The following is a 23245-nucleotide window of genomic DNA, read 5'->3' on the forward strand; positions in this document are numbered from 1 at the left end:
GTTAAGGGGGATGATTATGCTGGCGTGTGAAAGAAGGAGCAACTCGAGCGGTTCGTTTCTGCCTCGACCTTGCCTTTGACAATTTTTTCTATTTGCATCGCCGATTTATTCCGCGATTTATAGCGATTTATGACGAGCAATCGCTTTGAACAAAATGGTGTGGCGTGAGAACAGTCGCGAAATAAACTCAAGAGACATTGGTTTCGGGCCTCGTAGGATTGTTAAAAGTAGAATTTTCAGCGATTTCCCGGAACGTTTTGCAAGGTTAACTGGAACTAATACCAAAGTGATCAAAATGACCAATTTATAATAATTTTCTATGATGGAATTTTGCTGTTGTAATATTGGTCAAAATGACCAATTTACAATAATTTTCTATGATGAAATTTTGTTATTATAATATTGGTCAATATAATCAATTTATAATAATTTTCTATGTTGAAATTTTGCTGTTGTAATATTGGTCAAAATGACCAATTTATAATAATTTTCTATGATGAAATTTTGCTGTTTTAATATTGGTCAAAATGACCAATTTATAATAATTTTCTATGATGAAATTTTGTTGTTATAATATTGGTTAAAATGGCCAATTTATAATAACTTTCTGTGATGAAATTTTGCTGTTGTAATATTGGTCAAAATGACCAATTTATAATAATTTTCTATGATGAAATTTTGCTGTTTTAATATTGGTCAAAATGACCAATTTGCAATAATTTTTTATGATGTAATTTTGTTATTATAATATTGGTCAAAATGACCAATTTATAATAATTTTCTATGTTGAAATTTTGCTGTTATAATATTGGTCAAAATGACCAATTTATAATAATTTTCTATGTTGGAATTTTGTTGTTATAATATTGATTAAAATGACCAATTTATAATAATTTTCTATGATGAAATTTTGCTGTTATAATATTGGTCAAAATGACCAATTTATAATAATTTTCTATGATTTGCTGTTATAATACTGGTCAAAATGGCCAATTTATAATAATTTTCTATAATGAAATTTTGCTGTTGTAATATTTATGACAGTGCATTCTTAGATGCTCGAATGATGTTTAAATATATTATTAAAATAACAATTTTAAAATATATTAATAAAATAATAATTTTACGGTACGTTAATAAAACAATAATTTTAAAATACATTAACAAAAGCTTGCATTCTTTGTCATTAACTTTTTCCTCACTTTATCTCACACTTCAGTTCCTTCGCTACAAGCAGTTCCATCTGTTGATCTACCACCGATTGGCAGACGATAGTATTTCAATTTCGAAAACCCGCGAGATCTCGTCGAACGTCTATTTACTTTCTCTTTGCTAATTCGCTTGCAAATGCAAAGGCGTAAAGTATCTTCAACAATAGCCGAGTGCGGTTTCCTCTCTTTTCGTGCAGGTAATTACGTCGCGAAGGTATCCGCACGCTCGACGATGTTCATATTATTTTTATTATTCAGAGTCGTTATCGTCCGTGGGGAGTTTATTCAGGCGAGTTTAGCCAGGCGGGCCAGTATTTCTTGCCGTTCGATACACACCGATCGCCACCATAAATAGTTGGACCCGGTGTAATGGAATAACGCGGCAACCGGGTAATCGTATGAATCAGTTTATTCCGGGGGTCGCGTTAGAAATCAACCGTGCAGCCTGTTCTAATGGAATTGCGTGTACCGCCGGTTGGTCCGGCGATCAAACGTTTAATCGTCGAATAAATTTCAACCGTACCGGCCTACGAATTGGAGAGTGCGGGAGAGCAAAGACCGGATATACCTCTCTTCGACCCTGTGTCTCTTCTTTTTCTCTTCCTCCACCTCTCTCTTTTCACTCTCTTTCTCTCTCTTTCTCTCTTTCTGCTTCTCTCTTTCGGACGAACTGTCGTTGCTCGCCACGATATTCCCTACGGAGGCTTGAAAAACCCTGGCTAATAACGAAAAACGGGCGCGGGGGCATTAAGCCGGGATAATTTCTCATCCATATCCGGCCCATTAGCGGCCACCCGCGTTCGATGCGGCCGACAAAGCTGAAGTCGGCCAGTGGCGGCTAGAGATGGGATCGAGTGCCGCACAAGCAGCCTCGAGGCTTCGTCGTCGTTGGAACTTCGACGCCGAGTTTCGAACAAGAGAAAAATTTCGCGTTTCTCGCGGGAAATCGATGAACACGATCGACACGCAACGGTGTTTTGCGTTGCAATTTTCCATGTAAATAATATTCTACCGAGTAGAATACAAAAAGAAGAAAAAGAAGAGAGCAAAATACGTGATGTTTTGCAGGATGTTTCGGTTCTAGCCGGAAAAGAGTTGTGCCAGCCAGTTATTCTCACAAACTGTTTTCCTGGCCGGTCGGTTGTACACCGCTGTTTAATTGAAACGAAAAGTTGACGATTAGATTAGATAGTATATTCTTAGTTAGACTAGTATTCCAAACCCAATTTGAAACGAAATTCGGACACCACAATTTGAATTGGATTCGCAGGTAAATATTGGACTTGATCTCATCCTTGCTATCTGGCCCAAACTGCACAGCCAACACCACGCACGAAATTTTCATTCGAAAATTGAAATTTTGTTCTTTGTAATCGTTGCTGCTCGCGAGCAGCATATTCGAGTAGTGTTCGAAACCCGCGGAATGAAATTTAGATACGAGACTTGAACTGGGGATTCGCGAGTAAATATTGGGCTTGATCTTGTTACCCAGCTAATACGATGTACTTCAATTTCAAAATTAAAACTTTGTTCTTTGTAATCGTTGCTGCTCGGGTAATCGGGCGTGATGTTAATTTGCAAGTGTACCTTTTTCAAGTATGTAACATTCAGAATCCGTGATTGATATATCAAATTTGACTCTCGTTCGTAGTACACGTTGGACACGATCTCATCTTCATCGGATAATCAAGTCGAATTCAGTTATGAACGAGAATTCGATCAAATTTCCACCATGTCGTTCTTCCTGTCGTCGTTCACTTTTTCCCTCGTTCTCGCTTAGCCTCCTTTCTCACCATCGACCGTGTGTTTTCCACCATTTTTCCCGCTCGTTTCCCAGGATCGCGAAAATTTTCCCAACGACGTTCTCCTATTTTCTAAAAAACCATTTGTGTCTATGTCTATTTAATAAGATTCTTCTATTTTCTAAAAACTATTTATATATTTATAAATTTATGTTAATATTTATATATTTATATTAATGTTTATATATTTATGTTAATATTTATATATTTATATTAATGTTTATATATTTATGTTAATATTTATATATTTATGTTAATGTTTATATATTTATGTCTATATCTATTTAATAAAATTCTTCTATTTTCTGAAAACTATTTATATGTTTATGTTAATATTTATATATTTATATTAATGTTCATATATTTATGTTAATATTTATATATTTATGTTAATGTTTACATATTTATATTAATGTTTATATATTTATGTCTATATCTATTTAATAAAATTCTTCTATTTTCTGAAAACTATTTATATATTTATGTTAATATTTATATATTTATGTTAATGTTTATATATTTATATTAATGTTTATATATTTATGTCTGTATCTATTTAATAAAATTCTTCTATTTTTTGAAAACTATTTATATATTTATGTTAATATTTATATATTTATGTTAATATTTATATATTTATATTAATGTTTATATATTTATGTTAATATTTATATATTTATGTTAATGTTTATATATTTATGTCTATATCTATTTAATAAAATTCTTCTATTTTCTGAAAATTATTTATACATTTATGTTAATATTTATATATTTATGTTAATGTCTATATATTTATGTTAATATTTATATATTTACATTAATGTCTATATATTTATGTTAATATTTACATATTTATATTAATGTTTATATATTTATGTTAGTGTTTATATATTTACGTCTATGTCTGTTTAACAAAATTTTTCAATTTTCTAAAAAAATATTTACACATTTATGTTAACGTCCATACATTCACGTATAATATTTATATCTACATCCGTTTGATAAGATCCTCTGTTTTCCAAAAAAAGAATATTTATATTTACATCTGTTTTCTACATTCAACCGAGAATTTCACCGATGCAACGCGACGTTACGTCGAAGGGGATTGCTTTCCCCGCGTCCCAAATCCATCCGGGACCCTCGCCCCCCCCCCCTCTCCTCCTCTGTCGGCTCGCGTAAAAAATGAAGAAAAAGTTCCTATGATAAATAGGGGATACGAGATCCAAAGATCCTCCTATCCCCCCTCCCTGGTTTAGCCTGGGCGCGAAGGTTTTACTCCCGGAGTTTACCCCCGGGGTCTGGAGAGTTTATTCTGGCCGCGTTGCGCCACGCTAAAACTCACGGGATAATAAAAGCATCGTATTTTACTGCGTCGCGTCGACCACAATGTCTTGGCAGAGAATCCAACGCGTGGATGGGAGGGGGACGCTGGGTTGTATTTATTCGCTCGGCGAATAAATTTTTTTCCCCCTTTCTCTCTCTCTCTCTCTCTCTCCTCCTCCTTCGTTTTCTGTTTCGGACACACACCGCGGAAAAGAAACGGCGGGGGGGGGGGGAGGGAGGAGGAGGAAAAGAAAGATGGTAACCCGCGCGAGGAGAGACTGCGTGACCGCGACACGGATAAAAACCGCGGGTACGAATAGGGGGAGGTGGAAAAAGTTTCAGAAATTTTTTTTCCCTCTCTTTCTCTCTCTCTCTCTCTCTCTCTCTCTCTCTCTCTTCTTCTTTCTTTCTCGTCTAGTCGCTAGGTGGTTCTAATCTCGTAAACCGACGAGCGATATGCAGCCGCGGGCGTGCTCGCACTTAGGGACGCGCTCGTTCGCGAGGCGTACGTTTGGAGGGCTACATGCACGGAATAAGAAAAGTTATTCCGCGGGGCTGCGGAGGCTTAGAGTTCCCTTACCATCGGCGGCGGCGCCTGTGAATAATACGGCAGCAGCCGTATTCGGCGGTTGCGCGCCATTCGGTCGCATGAAATGTAAACCACCGCATTACTATTTCAGTTTCCGCGCGGACTTTTTAGAAGACGTTGTACGTGTCTTTCCGGCGAACGCTGGTAAATAATTGACAGGGCCCTGTCGGTGTTTCGCATCTCCTCGATGGAAATACAGGTGGAGAGAGAGAGAGAGAGAGAGAGAGGAAGAAAACAGAGGGAACATCAGTCATAGAGAGAGAGAGAGAGAGAGAGTAGAATTTTCCAGTTGGAAGCAATGAGTACAATCTCGCGTGTATAAATAATTGAAATCGATTACCAAATGGGTGGTGGGAGTTGTTTTCCAAGTGTTTTTTTGTTCCCGGCTGATTCGTGAAAAAAGTCTGGTCGAGTGGCGGAGGAACGTGTTACGCGAACTGTTTAAACACGTTTGCACACGAGTATCGGGAGGAAATAACAACGCGTGCAACCGGTGCGTCGCGCTGCTCTCGCCCCTGTATGTTTATGTTTTCGTTAAATAATGGAATTAAGCTCTTTTAAAGCCTTTTTTTTTTTTTTTGTTCGCGCAGTCTGTTATTTCACGGTACATTCGTTTTACACTCGACCGTTTCCCGCCGTTATACGTCGAATGCTCGTTCGCCATCGGTCCAACGCGTCGCATCCACCGCCATCGCCACCGCGTCAACTACCACCACCTTATAATTCCTACACCATTTGCGCAGCATTACGGCAAACTTTGTCATCTCGTCGATGGCGAACGAACGACGAATTCGTTTACTCGGTTACTTGTGTAACAACGCTGCAGCAACTTTCTAATTCACGCTGCAAATTCCAACATTCGCGCTGTTACATTCCTTTTTTCCGTTTGCTCTCCGCGATCCGTGACACGAGTGGTCGCCTCCTAATTTTCGTTTCATTTGTTTTTGTATGTCAATTTGTGCCACTGTTACGTGCGCATTTCGTACGCGTTTTCTTGTTGGAAACGAACGGGCAAGTGATATTAACCATTCGCGGAATGACGAGAATTTTCTTGTCCTAAATTGCAACGTTTTTCTCAGTTTTGAGTGTATTTAAGTTGATTACTTCTGAATAATTTCTATCCAGTGATATCACACCGAGTTCAAAAGGAATAGAGAAAACGACGAATTATTGTATACGGTTCGGTCACTCGTTATGGTCCGCGAACCAGTTGCCCAGCGCGATGGGCCAGTTTTCTGTGTTCGTCGCTGCGCGTTTACTTGCGAAGGTGTCAGTAAATAGGTTTGTTACGAATATTTAATTTTTTGAAAACACACGCGAATGACTTATAATATTACCTGTTCAACTAAACAATTGTAATCTGCGCTTCGCGCAACACTTTGAGAAACGAATTTAGTTTACAGGCGCGTGTCGTTGCACTGCGGATTTTTGTGCATTTGTTGGAAATTTTGAAGCGATGAAATTGAGCGTAGTATGAAGAAAAGGTATCCACAGTGCAGTGCCTTTTATAATGTTTGGCAGATGAAACAATTCTCTATCCAACTTTTGTTTCTTCTTTTAAAAATATGCGTTTACATAAAAACCCGCAGTCTAATTGTAATTAATGATTGAATATTAGCTAGCGTTGATTAATTTATCGATTACACATGCTAGTTTCAAGTAGAGCAGCTCGTGTAAGAAAAGATTATAAAAGTTTTGTGGTTATATTCTGAAAGCATGGAGCCCTGAAGGTTTAGGTTACGTTTCTGTCCCTCGTTTTAATATCAAATTGACAGAATGCTAAAAAATTAATATCCACAATAAAGAAATAAATAGTTAAATTTACGAATTCTTTTATTGACGATAAATAGATTGAAGTACTATGTTCAATTGCGCGTAAAATTCACGAAAATTCTACTCTCGCGTAGAACTTACGTACAATTTCATATCGTGATCTTATTTCCTTTGATTCCTAATTTCGTCTAATCATTTGTTTTGAATTTGTTACAATTATATACGCATGATCGAAAAGTAGGATTGAAAACGAATATTATTTGCAGCAAAAAATATCGAAAATACATGCTACACGTGTTGAGAAGAATCTCATAAGAAGAATGTGTTAAATTGACACAGATGATGTGAAAGAATGATTTAAAACAACAAACGAATGTTGATACGGACAATCAGACGCAATTCAGGCGTTCAAAAACGATTCGTACGATTCGATTGTACAACATTCGCTACTCGATAGTCAAAGATTTTAATTTGTGAACGGCCTCAAAGTAATACAAGAAAGTTTCAATCGACGTGCACTTGTCACGTGTCTAACCCCTAATTTCTTGATTGAGAGTATCTATGCACCTAAACTGTCAGAAACTAAACGCAAAAAAATCGCGCGGGATGCGTTCAACGCGTAGAAACATATAAAACGTGCGAAGCAGGGCATTAATCATAATTAGATCGCGGATGAAAGTTCACGTTTTCGTAAAAAGCACGAAACTAAACAGAAATCCGTTGCCACCATCTAATTTCGAACAATTTTCTGCATCTTTCAATTTCACGCACGAAAGCTCGAAAGCTCTAATTATTTATCATATGTGTATATGAACGGATGAAACGAATCTCTTGTAATTCCAGTCTGATTGTAACTTCTATTCCTTGAGGGCTGAGAACAAAAAAANAAAAAAAAAAAAAAAAAAAAAAAAAAAGAAAAAAAAAAGAAAAAAAGAACGGAATCCATAAAAATCCGCGGTGCGCTAATTACTCTTTCGCGCATTGAAACGGGACGAGCAATGGAAATGTATAAAACGTATTATCGGAGGATACGAACAACGGGTAAAATAGCTTCCAATTAAGCCGACGCGAAAATAGCCTCTTGCATCCAAACGGCGGGTGTCACGGAAACATCTATACCCCGCGAAAGCCGCACGCTTTTTTTCTTTTTTTTTTTTTTTAATTCCCCCTCCCGTTCAGTTTGTTTCGTCTGCTAAATTGCGAAAATGACTGTGGCACCCGACACAGTTGCCGATAATCAATTACGCGGGCGGGCAATATCAGAAATTACGGTTACTTCCCTCGGCATCCCGTGTTTAAGCTGCCCCCGCATGGGAAACGCGAGCGAAAACGTCGCCGAGCCGGCTGTTTGCCATAACGGCCGGTCATCCAGGAGTATTAAAAAATTGCGTCGTTTGGCCGGTGGCGCGTGCAGCATAGGGGCGAGAGCGGCGTGCGGGCCGGAACGAGGATTTCCACTCAAATTAACCTGGTAGCGAGCGAGGCGGCCAGCGATTCTCGAATCGAATCGGTCGGACGCCGCGTCTGAAAACGCCGGGGCAAAAGAGAGGAAAGAACGAGGCACAAAGAGAGAGAGAGAGAGAGAGAAAGAGAGAAAAATGTGCCGTCGTGCCGTTTGTGAACGCTTCTAGCGGCGCGTAATAGATCTTGGATCGCATGCAAATCCGCTCGTTGTTCCGCTCGCGTTGTCAGCTGCGACTGACAATGCAGGATGAGCGCGCTCTCTCAGGATCAGCTTCACGGAAAGAGAGTAGTCGGCGTGCAGGTGACTGGCGGTACGCGACGAAATTCGAAAAATCCGGACCGACTTCGTGATATTTTAACGTCGTCCTTCTTTCCTTTTTTATTATTATTTTTTTTTTTTTTTTCGTTTTTTCCTTTTTTTCTTTTCTTTGTCATTTTTCGGAACGACGACGTCCGCGAGTTCAAATTCGGATTAATTCCTTTTCACGGCGGTGGGTTACGATCGTCGAATATTAATTCTTGTTGCGCGTTATCAACTCCTCCGGGGAATAATTTTCACGCGCCGTGAGATTAATGAGAAGTTATTTCGACGGTTTTTAAATGTGGCGATGCTAATTGTGTTATATCTCTCCTTTGCGACGAAGGGCGTCTCTTTGAGGAGAGGCGAGAATCTGGGTTTAAATAAAATTGGATGTTGTTTTATGTTAGAGAAACGACGCAATTGTTCACAAAATTCATGATAAGAGACATTTATATCAGAAAGAGCGACGCAGTTCTGCTTTATGTTTTAATCATGAAGATCAGTGAAAACTGTTGTGAATTTTCGCAATTGACGTATCTTTCGTCGCGAAGAAGCGACATATAAACAAAATTAACGTCGTCTACTATCATTGTTATTAATATAGCTGTGAAAAATATTCTAAATAAAAGTTCTAAATAAAAGTAAAACATTTCAAACAAACGTTTCCGAGGGATTTTTTTGTTAATTACCAACTGGAAATTACGTTATAGTAAAATTTCACTTGTCCATATCTCGTTTACACGAACTAGGTAGTTAATACTGTACGTCAGACGTACGAACTCATAATTGATCAACTTTCGTCATCTTTAACTCTTGCCCCCGTTGACGCGTCTGGATAAACGAGAAATTCCGCTGTGTTGAATTATTTTTTTGAAATTCACGTTTTTACCACGCATTTATTCGTAATTTCTTACCTTAGTGCAATTTTTTTAATAATAATATTCTAATAATAATATTTTTGTTATAATATATTTTGTTTTTAATAATAATATATTTTTAATAATATATTATGTTTCAATAATAATATTGCATTCAGTACACTTTGTCTATTCTAAACAATTGTATAATTATTACAATTATTATTATATCTACTGTATAATTATTACAATTATTATTATATAGTTATTATTATTATATATTGTATAGTTATTACAATTATTATTATACAATTGTGTAATTATTGCAATTATTATTATACAATTGTATAATTATTACAATTATTATTATATATATTGTATAATTATTATCATACAATTGTGTAATTGTATACAATTATTATTATACAATTGTGTAATTGTATACAATTATTATTATACAATTGCGTAATTGTATGCAATTATTATTATACAGTGCAATTTTTTTAATAATAATATTCTAATAATAATATTTTTGTTATAATATATTTTGTTTTTAATAATATTTTAATAATAATATATTTTTAATAATATATTATGTTTCAATAATAATATTGCATTCAGTACACTTTGTCTATTCTAAACAATTGTATAATTATTACAATTATTATTATATCTATTCTAAACAATTGTATAATTATTACAATTATTATTATATCTATTCTAAACAATTCTATAATTAAATTAGAATCTTCAGTCGATCATCGTTGATAATTTTATTATCCATTATCTGCATTCTAACGGTAAATTAAACTTTGTCGATACGAATGACGACTATAGTTTCTTCGAGGACCCCTATTAAGGATTGCAAACAATTTTCACGTGTGAAAATTTCGTAAAAAATTTACCGACGTTTCACCATTTTATAACGGAACAATCGACAAAATTGACGACAGTTTTGCAACAAATTGCTTTACTTTTTATACATAAAACGGCGCGTCGATCGTGTCGCAGCAAATTTCAGGTTTAAATTTCGGCGTCTAATAAATTATTATCGAACTTGCAGCCACAAGTGTATGGAGTGGAATTTATGTGTATGAAGCAGTTCGCAACTTTTAGCAGCGCAAGTTCGCGTTGCACCGAGAAGCATTGTTGGCCGTTTCGCGAACGAAATGATACTACCGTTTGATAAGTAATTAAATAGGTACATTATTTTATACGGATCGATTTCAAACGAGCGATTTGCGAGAAACGAACGCGAGACCGGAGAATTTTAAAAAAAGACTGCCTCCGATAACAGCCGATATTTTTCATATTTTTCGCGCTGCGGAATTAATAATAATTGGACGAGCGTCGAAGCGAAACGAGCATATTTTAGCATGGATTTTATCCTGAAGATGTCACGACGCGTACGCGCGCGATCATTTTTCTCTCAGGCAGCTTGTTGACACACCGTGCGCGTCGCTATTTTGAAATGTTAATGACCCCAGCGTATGACGTTCGAACTACCAAAATGGCCAAAACGACGAATTTGTAATTTTCGTTCCATGTTTTTAGAAATGTAGGACGATATTTTTGGAGATTTGAAATGACTCTTTTTTTTTTGTGAAATAAAAGCTTGCTCATTCTGTTGTAAAGTTCTCTTTTCTTTCATTGTCTCTGGTGATGGAAATTTAATCGTCGGTATAGTCATTTATATTTCGCATCTGTTTCAAATTGTTGAATTCGCCTGAAGAATGACTTTTTCGATTGCAGTCCAAGAATTGTTGGTCATTTTCAGAAAATAGTACAGTAGACAAAAGTGTTCGGATATTTTAAACTGTATACGATAATTTAATTGGCGTCATGTTAAAGCATTTTAAAAATGTTCTTCGAGTTCTTTTTTCTTTCAAAATTATGCAGCTTGTTGTCCAGAAAAATATAAAAATTTAAACACCTTTAGAATCAGTGAAAAGTATCTTCGACTGGATCCATAATCCTGAAGATTGAAATTTACTCGTTCGATTTGTCCTTTTGCCAAACGTTGAATGTTAGTGTTGACCGATAAAAATCCAAGAAATCCCAATAGTTTGTTCAAAGTTTAATAAAACGGGGCCAGTGAATTTCATCGCCCCGTGTTACGACGCTGTCGAGAGAAAACAAGTGAAGATCTTCAAGATCGTGGAAAATTTCTCAATCCTCGAGAATAGTGTCCCACTCAACTAACTTTCGCCAATTAGATTTGGTCGTGTACGATTTTTATTTACAAAGATAGAAAATTTTTCCCTGTTGTTTCGTCATCAGTCGTCGAAACCTGTTAAACGTGATGCGCCAACGAGCCTTAGTCTATCGTTCTAAGAACCATAGCGGACGATGACTGGTGCAAATCGATTGCTCACCGATATAACAATGCTTTTTCCACCGGATGACAAATTCGCGCTATTTGTCAGCTCGGTCGGCGCGCTCCTATTAAGAGAAATGAATCGGCTTTTATCGCTTCCTGCCGCTCGTGTCCACCGTTCGACGCTCGTCCCTCCGAGAGAAAATTGAGAATTTTGTGTTCTCCCTCTGTGTCACCTCGATACCTCGACACCTCGACACATCTGCCGCCACGGCCATCTTTAATTCTTCACCCTCGATTCATTCCAGCCTGCGCAACGTTCGCAATCACGAACCGAGCGTGTCCGCGGTGGCACAGTCATTCACGGAACGATGGCCGTGGGGGATGATGCACGAACAAAACGCGAAGGGTTTCGAAACAAAGAGTCGTCCTCCGGCGTGTTGACGGGTTCGGGGGCGGAGAGGACAGCTGCTGGCCGCGTTCGGCGCGCGTCATTTGGCCGCCGGGTGGAAATTCTTGCAATTCCGCGTCCCTCGGTATATCGGTTTATTTATTCGTGCAGGCGGTATTTCTACGTGCGTTGCGCCATTCCGCGTGACAGAGAGCTGTGGAGCATTTATCCCGCGGGGGCCGGATCGCTCCTGGATCGATTTGGCGCTTCATCGCGTTGGATATAGTGGAGGGAAAGACAGAGGGTAGAGATGGGGATCGAGTACGAAGTATCATGCTTCAAGCAGGTTTGGATATTTCCATTCGCAAAGTATCAGCATATGTATAGTTCCTCTGTGTGTGTGTGTGTGTGTGTGTGTGTCTGTCGGGGATTTTATTGACTGGACGAAGCACATGTTGTGCCACTGTTCTTTCCACGCGTGAACGTGACATTTTAAAGAATGCTGGACTTGCGCGTTCGCGTGAATCGAGAAGTGACGGATCTTGTTTTAAACGAATCACACGTGCATTTATATGATACAAGTATGTATTTGTTACTTTAATGAGAATCGAGTGCTATTTGCGGATTATTTTCGAATAGATTTTCAAAGAATTGAGTTTCGCTACTTACGAATACTCGAATACTATTTTTGGGTACGTTTCCCATAAAGATGATCATCATTTTGCGTGAAATTCATCCAATTAATCAAATATAGTTAAATAGAGTTTCATTGAATATATTTGAAATATATTTTGATTTCCGAGCGACATTCCGAAACCCGCAAAATGAAACGTGGACATTGAATTTGATTTATGCGAATGTATCTATACGGTGAACTTGATGAAATGTACAGATTGTCGAACAGAATGATACGTGTACGTTGAATTTATATAAAATGAATCGAATGAATACATTTCAAATGTACTCGTTGAAATAGGTATATTTTTATTCTGGAGTAGCACTCGAAGCTCATAAAAACGATACTTAGATGTCGAATTTGATTTACGTAAATGTGTGTTAAATGTACCTATACATTGAACAGAACCATAAAAGTACTCTGAGCTTGTATGAAGTGAATACATTTCAAGTGTATTTTTATATCGAGTAGTATTCGAAACCAATGAAACGAAACTTGCAGTGTAAAAAATATACCTATATATATATAATATAAATAATAATAATAATAATATAAATTTTATATATATATATATATATATATATATATATATAAAGTACTTGATGGAATGTATACATTGAATTTATATAAAATGAATACGCTGTAAGAGTACCCATTGAACCATTTTCATTTTCAAGTAATATTCGAGAACCATGAAACGAAACTCATTGTATCAATTTATAAATGCACATTAGATTTGATCTTATCCCTATCATGCCCAAATTATTTATTATGGTTTTGGTCTTGACAGTATCTTGTCACAGCGTGGTCACTGAAAGACTGAATGACATAAAACGAAAATAACTTTTGCAAACACATGTTTTTATTATTATTTTTTTATTATTTTACTTGGAACTGTAATTAATGGATTTTTTCAGTACTATGTGTCCCTCAAATGACCACCATTTCGGGCTCTTTCAAATCCTTTTAGTTTTTCAGTGGCTGTAGTTTCCATATTGATAATATGATAATATTATATATATTATAATAATAATTATTATATATATTATAATATTGTAATATATTATAATTATAATTATAAATATTATAATTATTATATTATAATATTATAACATATATATTATAATAATATTTATTATATATATAATATTATATATTTCCATATGATAATATTGTTCAGTAATATTCGAAAGTCACGAAACGAAACTTATTCGACACTAGTTCACAAATACACGTTAGACTTGATTCGAAAATTACATTTGTCGTCGTATCTTTTCTTTCGAGATGCAACGTTCACGAGACATCGCGAGACATCGAGAAAACAATCTAAATCAGTCGGCGACGTATTTGTTTTCGAGCAAGGGTACAGTTGTTCGTAGCATCGAAAGCGGGGGAATCGAAACGATCGAACGTCGCGGCGGGGGGGTTTTGGAACGCGACGTTGCGATAGACAGGCTTTGGAGGAGCCTGGGTAAAAAGTGGTATGAAGTTTGTAGGGCAACGTCGGTCTGGGATAAGCTCCTCTATCTATCAAAGTTCCCGTGGATTAGATGGCGAGATACAGGGCACCGGAGCCGTCTCTTTGACGATGTACGAATTCGTGCATCGCGTATCGAAAGGAACCGTATCGAACGTCTGAATGTTTGTTCACTCGGCTCTTTTTCCCCTAAGCAGAGACGCGAAAAATGACGGAGAAACCCTGGGAAGCTCGGTACTCGGTTTCTCCTTCTTTCCGGCTGGCAAAGACGATGAATGCTCGAAAGGAGAGGGCGGGGGGGCGCAAGAACGCGGCTCGTGCCCCTTTGTACCTCGCCCTTTCAGAATCGCGCCGCGCGCCCATTCATCGGCCAGCCAATATCGCTGAGAGATTTCCGAACCAGGCGCGAGCTGGCTCTTCCTTTTTTTTTTTTTTTTTTTTTTTTTTTGGAAAATATGAGAAGTCCTAAACCATCCGCGGACGATAATTTCAACAATGAAACGCATTGATTGCGAAAGAGTTACAGCAGCCATTTTGTAATAGCTTTCCATCGGAAAATTGTATTAAAATTTCATCTCGCGGTAATACTGATCTCGTTCAATTTGTCATTCCAATATTCTTTCAACGATATATAAATTTCCATTTAAATCAACGTGCGCGGGAATGTTTTCAAAATGGTGGATAAATGTTTTAGACAGGGGAACGAAGTGCCCGTTAGAAAGTCTCACGACTACACTGAGCAGTTTTTTAGCGAAATTTTACGTATTGACAAATTTACAAGTGAAACAGTAACGATGAGTTTTCTTATACTTTACGTAAAATTTACTATCACTGTTATCAATAGCAAATCATCCTCAATTCCTTCAGGAAGCTCTATTCTTCGTTTCTTAGGGATATTTCGCAACGCTCCGAAATTTTTTAAAATATTTTAAATTTCGATGTTCTACGAAAAGATTCGATTGGATTTAGAAACGGAGAAGATTAGATTAAATCTCTAAAAGAGAAATGTATAACTCGCCAATTTTATTTTCAACAAATTATCGTGTAATTCTTTTTCAAAAAAAAAAATTGTCAAATTCAAATATTCCAAAGTACAGTATTTTAAATTCTCGACTTTCAATATTCCACTAGGTGACAGAATATTTATCACATATTTATCAGCCTGTGATTAAAGTAAAGTCATTTTTTAACACACCGATTAAATATTCAGTTGGAAATCCAAAATAACTTTATTTATTCTGGAGAATCTATTCACGCCGCTCAAGTACACGGTAATACCCGCGACAGTTTATCATCTGTTTTATCTATACGATATTTGCTAACTTCGTTGGCGCAATTTCGGCTACCAATAGCAACAGAGTAATTTCCACTATCTAACCAGTCTCCTATAACTCGTTTCTTGAACAGAAGGCCATTGACACAAAGGCCATTGATAAATTAGTGCATAGCCAAGTGATGCACGAGCAATATGCTGATGATAATGCAACGAACGTGGATTGATTGTTCGATGTCCCTGTTTATCCCCGCCTTTGCGTAACTTAACAAACTTATTATCGCCTCTCTCTCTCTCTCTCTCGCAACGCAATAAATCGCATCGCGAACCATCGTGCAGATTCGGATTTTCACAGGGATTCCTCGATCGCGAGTTTCCAGAATGAAAAATCAACGCAAAATTAATTTCACGCAGGCGGATCGGTCAGTTTATTCTTTCGAACGTAAATGTCATTTCTCGCGAGGGGATTTTCCACGTTTAATAAATTCGAATGTCACACTCGTCACATCGTTTTAATCGAATTTATTTTTAGTACTCATCTTGGATCATCGAAATTCAAATAAAATCCCCCAAAATCTCTGCCAACTTAACCCCCAAATTACCCGAGCTGAGCTTCGATTTCCTACATGCTGCCTTTGCGCGACTTCAAGCTAGATGGTATAGTTCTTCTAATCCGAGGTTAATCACACTTTCTTCGAGCGTTTTAATACCAGCGAGAGGAAATAATGCAACACATGCGTATATTAAGCGATCCGGGGTGAGTCATCCATCTGGGTGAACTGTCGTCGTAATCATCCCTATCCTTCCTGTTCCCGTTCCTCCGAAACATTACGTTACAACTGTCGTTTGCATCGCGACGTGAAAGGAGCCGACGTTTAAAGGAAGTCTCCTGCGTATCGATCGGCCGCCGACGTTGTTGCTCGTTACAGGTGCACGTTTGTCAAACATGTGTCAAGCCCGAGCGAGCAGACGAGCCCGGTATGCATGAACGGAGCGGGCGGAACTTCCTGCGAGCGAGAAGACGCCACGGAGAAAAATGATTTGCGCGCAGAAGGGAACGCCGTTCGTATTCGATTGACCTCTAATTGCTATTGTTGGACATTGCGACACAATGTACAACATCAGTGGACAAAACCTAATTTTGAAAATTTTTAATTCCATCGGAGGGAGGGTGCGAATTAATTAACACGATTCAATCGATACTAGTTGAGGTGTCTTGGTCATAAAAAAGTTAATTTTGGATCAATCGTTCCCGTACATATATAATATTTGTTATATTATAACTATATTATATTATAACTATATATTGACTAAATATTATATAACTATATTATAATTATATTATAATTATATTATAATTATAATATAATATAATATTATGTATTATGTATTATATTATAACTATAATATAATATAATATTATATTATAACTATATTACAATTATATTATATTATATTATAATTATATTATAATTATGTTACAATTATATTATATTATATTATAATTATATTATAACTATGTTACAATTATATTATATTATAACTATATATTGACTATATATTATAATTATATTATAACTGTATTTAATGATATAACCTAATAATGTTTTGTTCTATTATATAATTATATTAAATAATTTATGTTATATAACAAATTAATACAAATCCACGATAATACTTAATTTGATTGATCATGATGACAATTTTGGCGTAATTGCTTCTGTATATAAAATTGTATTTGCATACAAAATTAATACAAACCCACGACGACATTTAAGGTCATTTAGGTTCAGGATCATTTCTTCATAATGATAATTTTGCTAATTTAAACGATAGAAACTTCACCCTCGCGCGTAACAATAACCTCAGACGCTTGCTCGTTGAATTCCAAATTTCAATACGAAGTCTGAAATTCAAGATCGGCGATCGGTCGATCGGCTGCTGCCGGGATTTTGACATGCCTACGAAACGAACGAGTATAAAAACCACTGTTACAATTAATTTTAGTGGATGGAAGACAGGAAGCTACCTCCTAGGGTAGAGAAGAAACGATTAGAAGAAACGTACATATATTCACTGTTCGCGGTAGGTGGTCCGACGACGAGTGTCGGCGAGAGGAATCGTCGAGAGGGCATCACGCTTGTTAGCAGAGCGGACGGCTCCAGCAGCAGCTAATTGGTATTCCTCCGGCCTCCGGTTGAGAAGTGTCAGCCTTTGACTGATTCTATTTCGAGTAGGTTGCGGCCTTTTCAAGCTGCCCTCCGCGTGTTTACATTCTGCGGAGAATCGTGAGACGGCGAGAGGACCGGTTGACCAAAATCGTTGACCGAGCACAGCGTGCCTTGAGAGGGAGACCGGTTCCATTTTTTCAAGCGTTTCTCCTAAGCGTCTAATCGGTCACCTCGCTCGTCTCTTCGAGCTCTTCGAAACGGGCTGCCTCTTCCTATCTAACGCGCCGTCTTCTCTCTTTCTTTCTTTCTTCCTTGCCTCGTGTGTTCTACAGAGCAGAGTGGAGACCTTCCTCCTCCCCCCCTTCTCTGTCGCTGAGGCGTGATGGCACATTCATTTTTAACGTGTCGAGGCCTCGCCACGTTTTCTCTCTCTCGAGTGGATTTCACGTTTCTCTGGCATATTCCGCGTACACGCGCGAGCGTTCACCTCTAATGGAACGCGTACGTGCCGGCCAACTTGTGCAGGGAGTACGAGGTGGCCGGTCATTGAGTCCGGGACTCTCGCTGCGAGAATCTCAGGCTGGATGATCGTCGAAATTGGCCACGAAAATCGTTCCGAGTCTCTATTCATACTACGTACAAAAGTAACGTAGTATAGAGTGGCTGCAACAAATATTTCTATTTTCAAGCGGAGCGTTTCATCTTCGTAACATTATATTCTCGGAATTATTAACAACTGTAGAGATATAATATAAGTGACGTTTATTTAATAAAAGTAATGATAATCTTACGTTGTGCCTCTCGCATCACGTTCATATTTCATCATATTTCTATGGTCAGCAAACAGGCCATCTGTTATATTTAAACGTAACTAAAATTATACCTAGATTAATTATAATAACCGATACTACACACGAGACTAAACACATTGGACATCATTGATATAACATCTCTTCCAACCACTGTATACTTAACGCAAAGAGGATTAACGCGAACTTGAATCATCGTTGCCTCAAAGAAACATACAAGTCGAAGTAATTATTATTACAATAGTTTTCGAGTTCTGTAAAATCAGCAATTCTATTGAAAAATCTTGCGATGCCCTCGCAACGGGACGATGCCCAGCTGAAAGTCGAGCAATTGAATAACAGTTGAATGCCGTCAATTCCATCGTCAATCTGACGTATACACACTCGCGTCGGGACCGAGGAACGAACCAATCGCGCTTGAATTTCGTACGGACGACACACGTTCGGTCTATTACAGAAGCATCGGTGGACTGTTTGTCATTCTAACGCCGTCGATCCCGTACCTCTCGCCGGTTCCTGAAGGAATTTCCTCGCAGTGGCTCTCACGAGCATGTGGATGACGCTCCCGGAATGGTATATGTTCTCTCTCTCTCTCTCTCTCTTTCGATGACAGGGAGGGTGAATTTGGACACCGAGATCACGGCGGCGGAATGAAAAATGGTGGCACGAAACGGGAATCGCGGGGAAGTTGACGCATTGCGGTGCAGAAATATGGGTCGTTCCCCAGGTTATGTCGGATGTGCACGAGCTGCCGCCGACTACCGCGTAAAAGTAAAGTCCCCGACGATTTTATTATGCGAAACTTTTATTCGAAACAGTTTGAAATTGACGAGACACGTAGCGATTATCACCGTCGGTCCGCTCGTGAAACGGATCTGAAAATTGCGCGCGCGCGCGCGTGTAACGTCGATCTTTGAAAGAAAAAGAGAGAGAGCTCTCACCTTTGAACCATTTTCCTTTCAAAGACTCTTTTTCTCAATTATTAGCATAAAATTTTGATACTTTACGAATTTTGCATCACTTTTTAAGCAAAAGCGTGCGTGATATTTCCTTTAATTTCGTCAAGCACTGCGTTTCAGTGGGAAGGAAACTTCTGACGCGTTTCGAAAGTTCGTAGACCCGTGGTCGAACGAACGAAAGGAATTTCCACGCATGGATTAGGATCACCTGGAACGTTTCCACTTGGAAATATGTCTGACCCTCTTCTCGATAAATAATTTGAATATGGAAACGAGCGTCTTGTTAATAACACGGCGAGAAAGGGAGAAACGATTGTGAGAAATGGTTTGGAAATTTCTGTCCGCGGACCACGGTTATTTTCCTTCGACGCCACTTCGAAACGCAGAAGGAGAAAAAGATCGCTGGCCATCCATCATCGTTAGCATTTCATTGGGACGACAGTCAGCAGAGCGGAAGTTGCCGTTGACTTTGAGAGCTGTGTAAACCCGGCGAGCAAACAAACGTTTTATGCTCGTCCAGTAGTACCTGTCGTCTTCATTGTCCAGTGTACATATGCATAGAAATGTACGCATATTTAAGATACACGTATTAACAGACTGGCGGAACTGATCGGTCAAGTTAAATTGGAAATCGTGTCGAACGAGCGCTGGGAAATATTCTTGTAATGTGAAAACTGCCGGAGAAAAGGATATTACTTTTTATACATTTAATTGATAATAAATACAATTGTGTATTTTTTTAATCGTTCGTTCGAACCTGGATCCTAATGGTTAAATCACATACATAAATTCTTAGATAGATAATTTCGAACGAACTACCAAAATGTTTCAATGAACAAATCTATGAAATCAATTCTATTAAAATCAATTCTAATAAATAAAAGTCCGAAGTAGAATAGACAGCTTCGACCGAATGTAAAGCTACTCGCGAGTTTTCAAACTCAGAGTGAGAAAAAAGGAGGATTTTAATCGACTGATTTTTAGTCGAAGAAGATAGGTTACAAATAGACGTGACACCCTTTATCGCATTAGGAACGACGAGCCGTCAGCTGGACAGCCGTATCGCCATTCTACTTACACCTACACCCACTGTCAAGATTCTCAAGGAGACGAGCAGGCGAGCAACCTTCTCGCCTTTCGGATCAAACTGAAACGTCTTACGGGACGGGGTCTTGGAACGCGAACGATATGATCCTCTTAATATGTCCCACGGCTTACGAGTATTATGATATTCCCTTGCTCGGCCCCCTAATTCTTATCGCCGTGAAAGAAGAGAGGATGGGTTTAAGCCGGACGACCGAAGCCCCGGCCAAACGTCGGCTTACATGCATATTGATGCTCCCTGAACTGTACATCTATACTCGCATATTTATACCGTTCTTCGGAGGCTCTATTCTCAACATTAGTCCTCGAACACTTGTCGATGATGTGCGCACGTGTATCTCTGCATCTCGGAAACCTCGATCGGTGAAGATTGAGAATGATCTTTAATACTGACGTTTACTGTATTCAAAGTTATTTAGGTTATTTAGGTCAGTTTAATCTTTCAATTCAAAATGACGTTACTTACGAGGCGACGGCTTACTTATTGAACCGTTTGAATGATCAAACTGTATGTATTTTTATATTTTTTCAGGACTCGATCGTTGCGATCGTATTGGCGAATTGGTTTGAAGCGAATTTGGGAATTATTTGTCATGTCACTTGTTTTTTTTTTTTTTTTTTTTCGTTGAACTCATTTATTTATATAATAATACTCATAATTATATGTAATATCAGAATGAGGATCGTAATGAGGATCATAACTCATAATTATATGTAATAATTATATAATAATATACAATTAAATTATATATAATAAAAGTACTTGAACTTTTGTAGAAGATTAATACGTGAAGTACTCCATTTGACGATTAGGTTGTAATAATCGTTCGAAACTTGTCAAAACGTTAAAATACCATTAGCAGTTTAATTTTGGAGAAGTTTCTCTTTTCGTCGAACGCGGTGTCTTACGGGATGAGAAGCTGGAGAGTGAAGGGTGAAGTACTACTTGCACGTAGGGCGTTTAAGGGATCGAATTCTCAGCATCGTATTGTCCCATCGAGCGCAACTGCTCTTCTTTCCCTCAATGATACTTCGCAACCGATTTAAGATCAGGTTCACAGACACTTGACCCGGGCGAACCCTTTCTGTTTCAACACACCGTGTGCAAACGTGTGTGCACGCTCGTTTCGTCGGCAAATTATTTGACCGAATAAAGAGATTTAAATTCAAATTGATTGGCAATGAGACACCGATAATCGAAAGTCGTCAATTGGAAACGGGGACGAAATTGAACTCACTAATTCTAATTTGATCGACGCGAATAACCAGCGAGCGATCTGTAGAGAACTGATTGATACGTTTCTTCTCACTCGTGCTCGTCCAATTACACCATCCATTTGTTTCGATCTTCACAAAATCTCCCGGGTTCAATATTTGTCGAGCAACTGTCTCGAACTGTGAAGTATACGATACGCTCCAATTTTTGTTACCAAACAATCAACGTTAATTAAACTCTGACACTTGGATATTTTTTTCTCTTCTCATTAACATCGCAGAGTCTTCTGGTCGAAACACCATGGCGTCGCGTCACGGTCGATCCGACGCGTTCCGTTCTCACCGCCCCGAAAATCGCGCGAACCCTCCACGTTCCTGGCCCAGCGACTCTCGTCTCCTCTGACTAAGCAGATTCGCAAAGCGACCGCATTATGATATTCCTGTGCTCGCTCGCGAGGACACGCCACGCTGCGCAAGACGATGTACAAGGGCCGGGGAGATGTGACACTCGTCTTGTTAGCGGGCGCAAGATGTCCTCATTATCGCGACCGACGACGTGATGACGGTGCAGACCCGGTGAATTCCGAAGCGTTTCCGTTGATGAGACGTAAGAAAGAGGAGAGATCAAAAAGCGCGCGACGCGCGAAAAGAGCTTCTCTCGTTAGAGATCCTCGCCCTCTTTCTTCCTTTCTTTTGCTCAGAGATCTTGAACGCCGCTGTATGCTCGTTCGCGGAATTCGCGCGTGCTCTGCTCGGGTTTCTTAATTGCGGAAATAACGACGGTGGATATTCGCATCTGAGATTTCGTTCGAAAACGAAGGAGGGAGCAAGTTCCGAGATGGATATTTCTCGAGCTCGCGTTTAGGAATAACGAGCAGACCGGTTGGGCAGATTTTTGGGCAGATTTGAAAATGCAGAAGAAGGAGGGAAGTTGTCGTAATATTTGGCACGCGAAGGCTTCTATTTTTTTTTTTTTTTCCTTTTTTTAATCATATTTTCTCTTTAATCATATTCTTTGCTCGTGCAATTGGATTCTTAAGAGAACCGTGAATTTGCATGAAAGTCCACGGTCTGCGTACTAACCTCTCGCGATACTAGCGCCACCACGGCTCTTAACTATGTTCTTAGATTCGTATCTGACTATTTACGCGTTCCCTCAATTGTTCGCGTGTTACTTTGGTAATTTATTATGCGGCTGCGGACGTGCGTGAGTTCGCAGGAAATTCTAAAGTGCAGAATTTCGTAGAATGCGTGTAATATGAGAGAATCTACGTAGAAATTCCACTCAATATAATGTAATATTTAGCACGTGAGACAGTTCGTTGAGATTCTATCTTCTCACTTGCGTTACTAATCTTTTCCAAAAAATAATAGTTCGACTTTGACAGGTTTAAAATCATTGCAAATCTGCGGAAACTTCTCGCTAAAATAACAAACCTGTCCGTTTCGAGCAGGTAGTGTTAAATTTAAAAATTATCACGCGTGTCCCGCTCTTTCGTTCCGCTCTTCTCTTTTTACTTTGATAAGTTGCGC

The sequence above is a fragment of the Frieseomelitta varia genome, unplaced genomic scaffold (genome assembly GCF_011392965.1).
Source record: "Frieseomelitta varia isolate USP_RPSP 00005682 unplaced genomic scaffold, Fvar_1.2 scaffold_251, whole genome shotgun sequence".
In the NCBI taxonomy this organism is placed as follows: domain Eukaryota; kingdom Metazoa; phylum Arthropoda; class Insecta; order Hymenoptera; family Apidae; genus Frieseomelitta; species Frieseomelitta varia.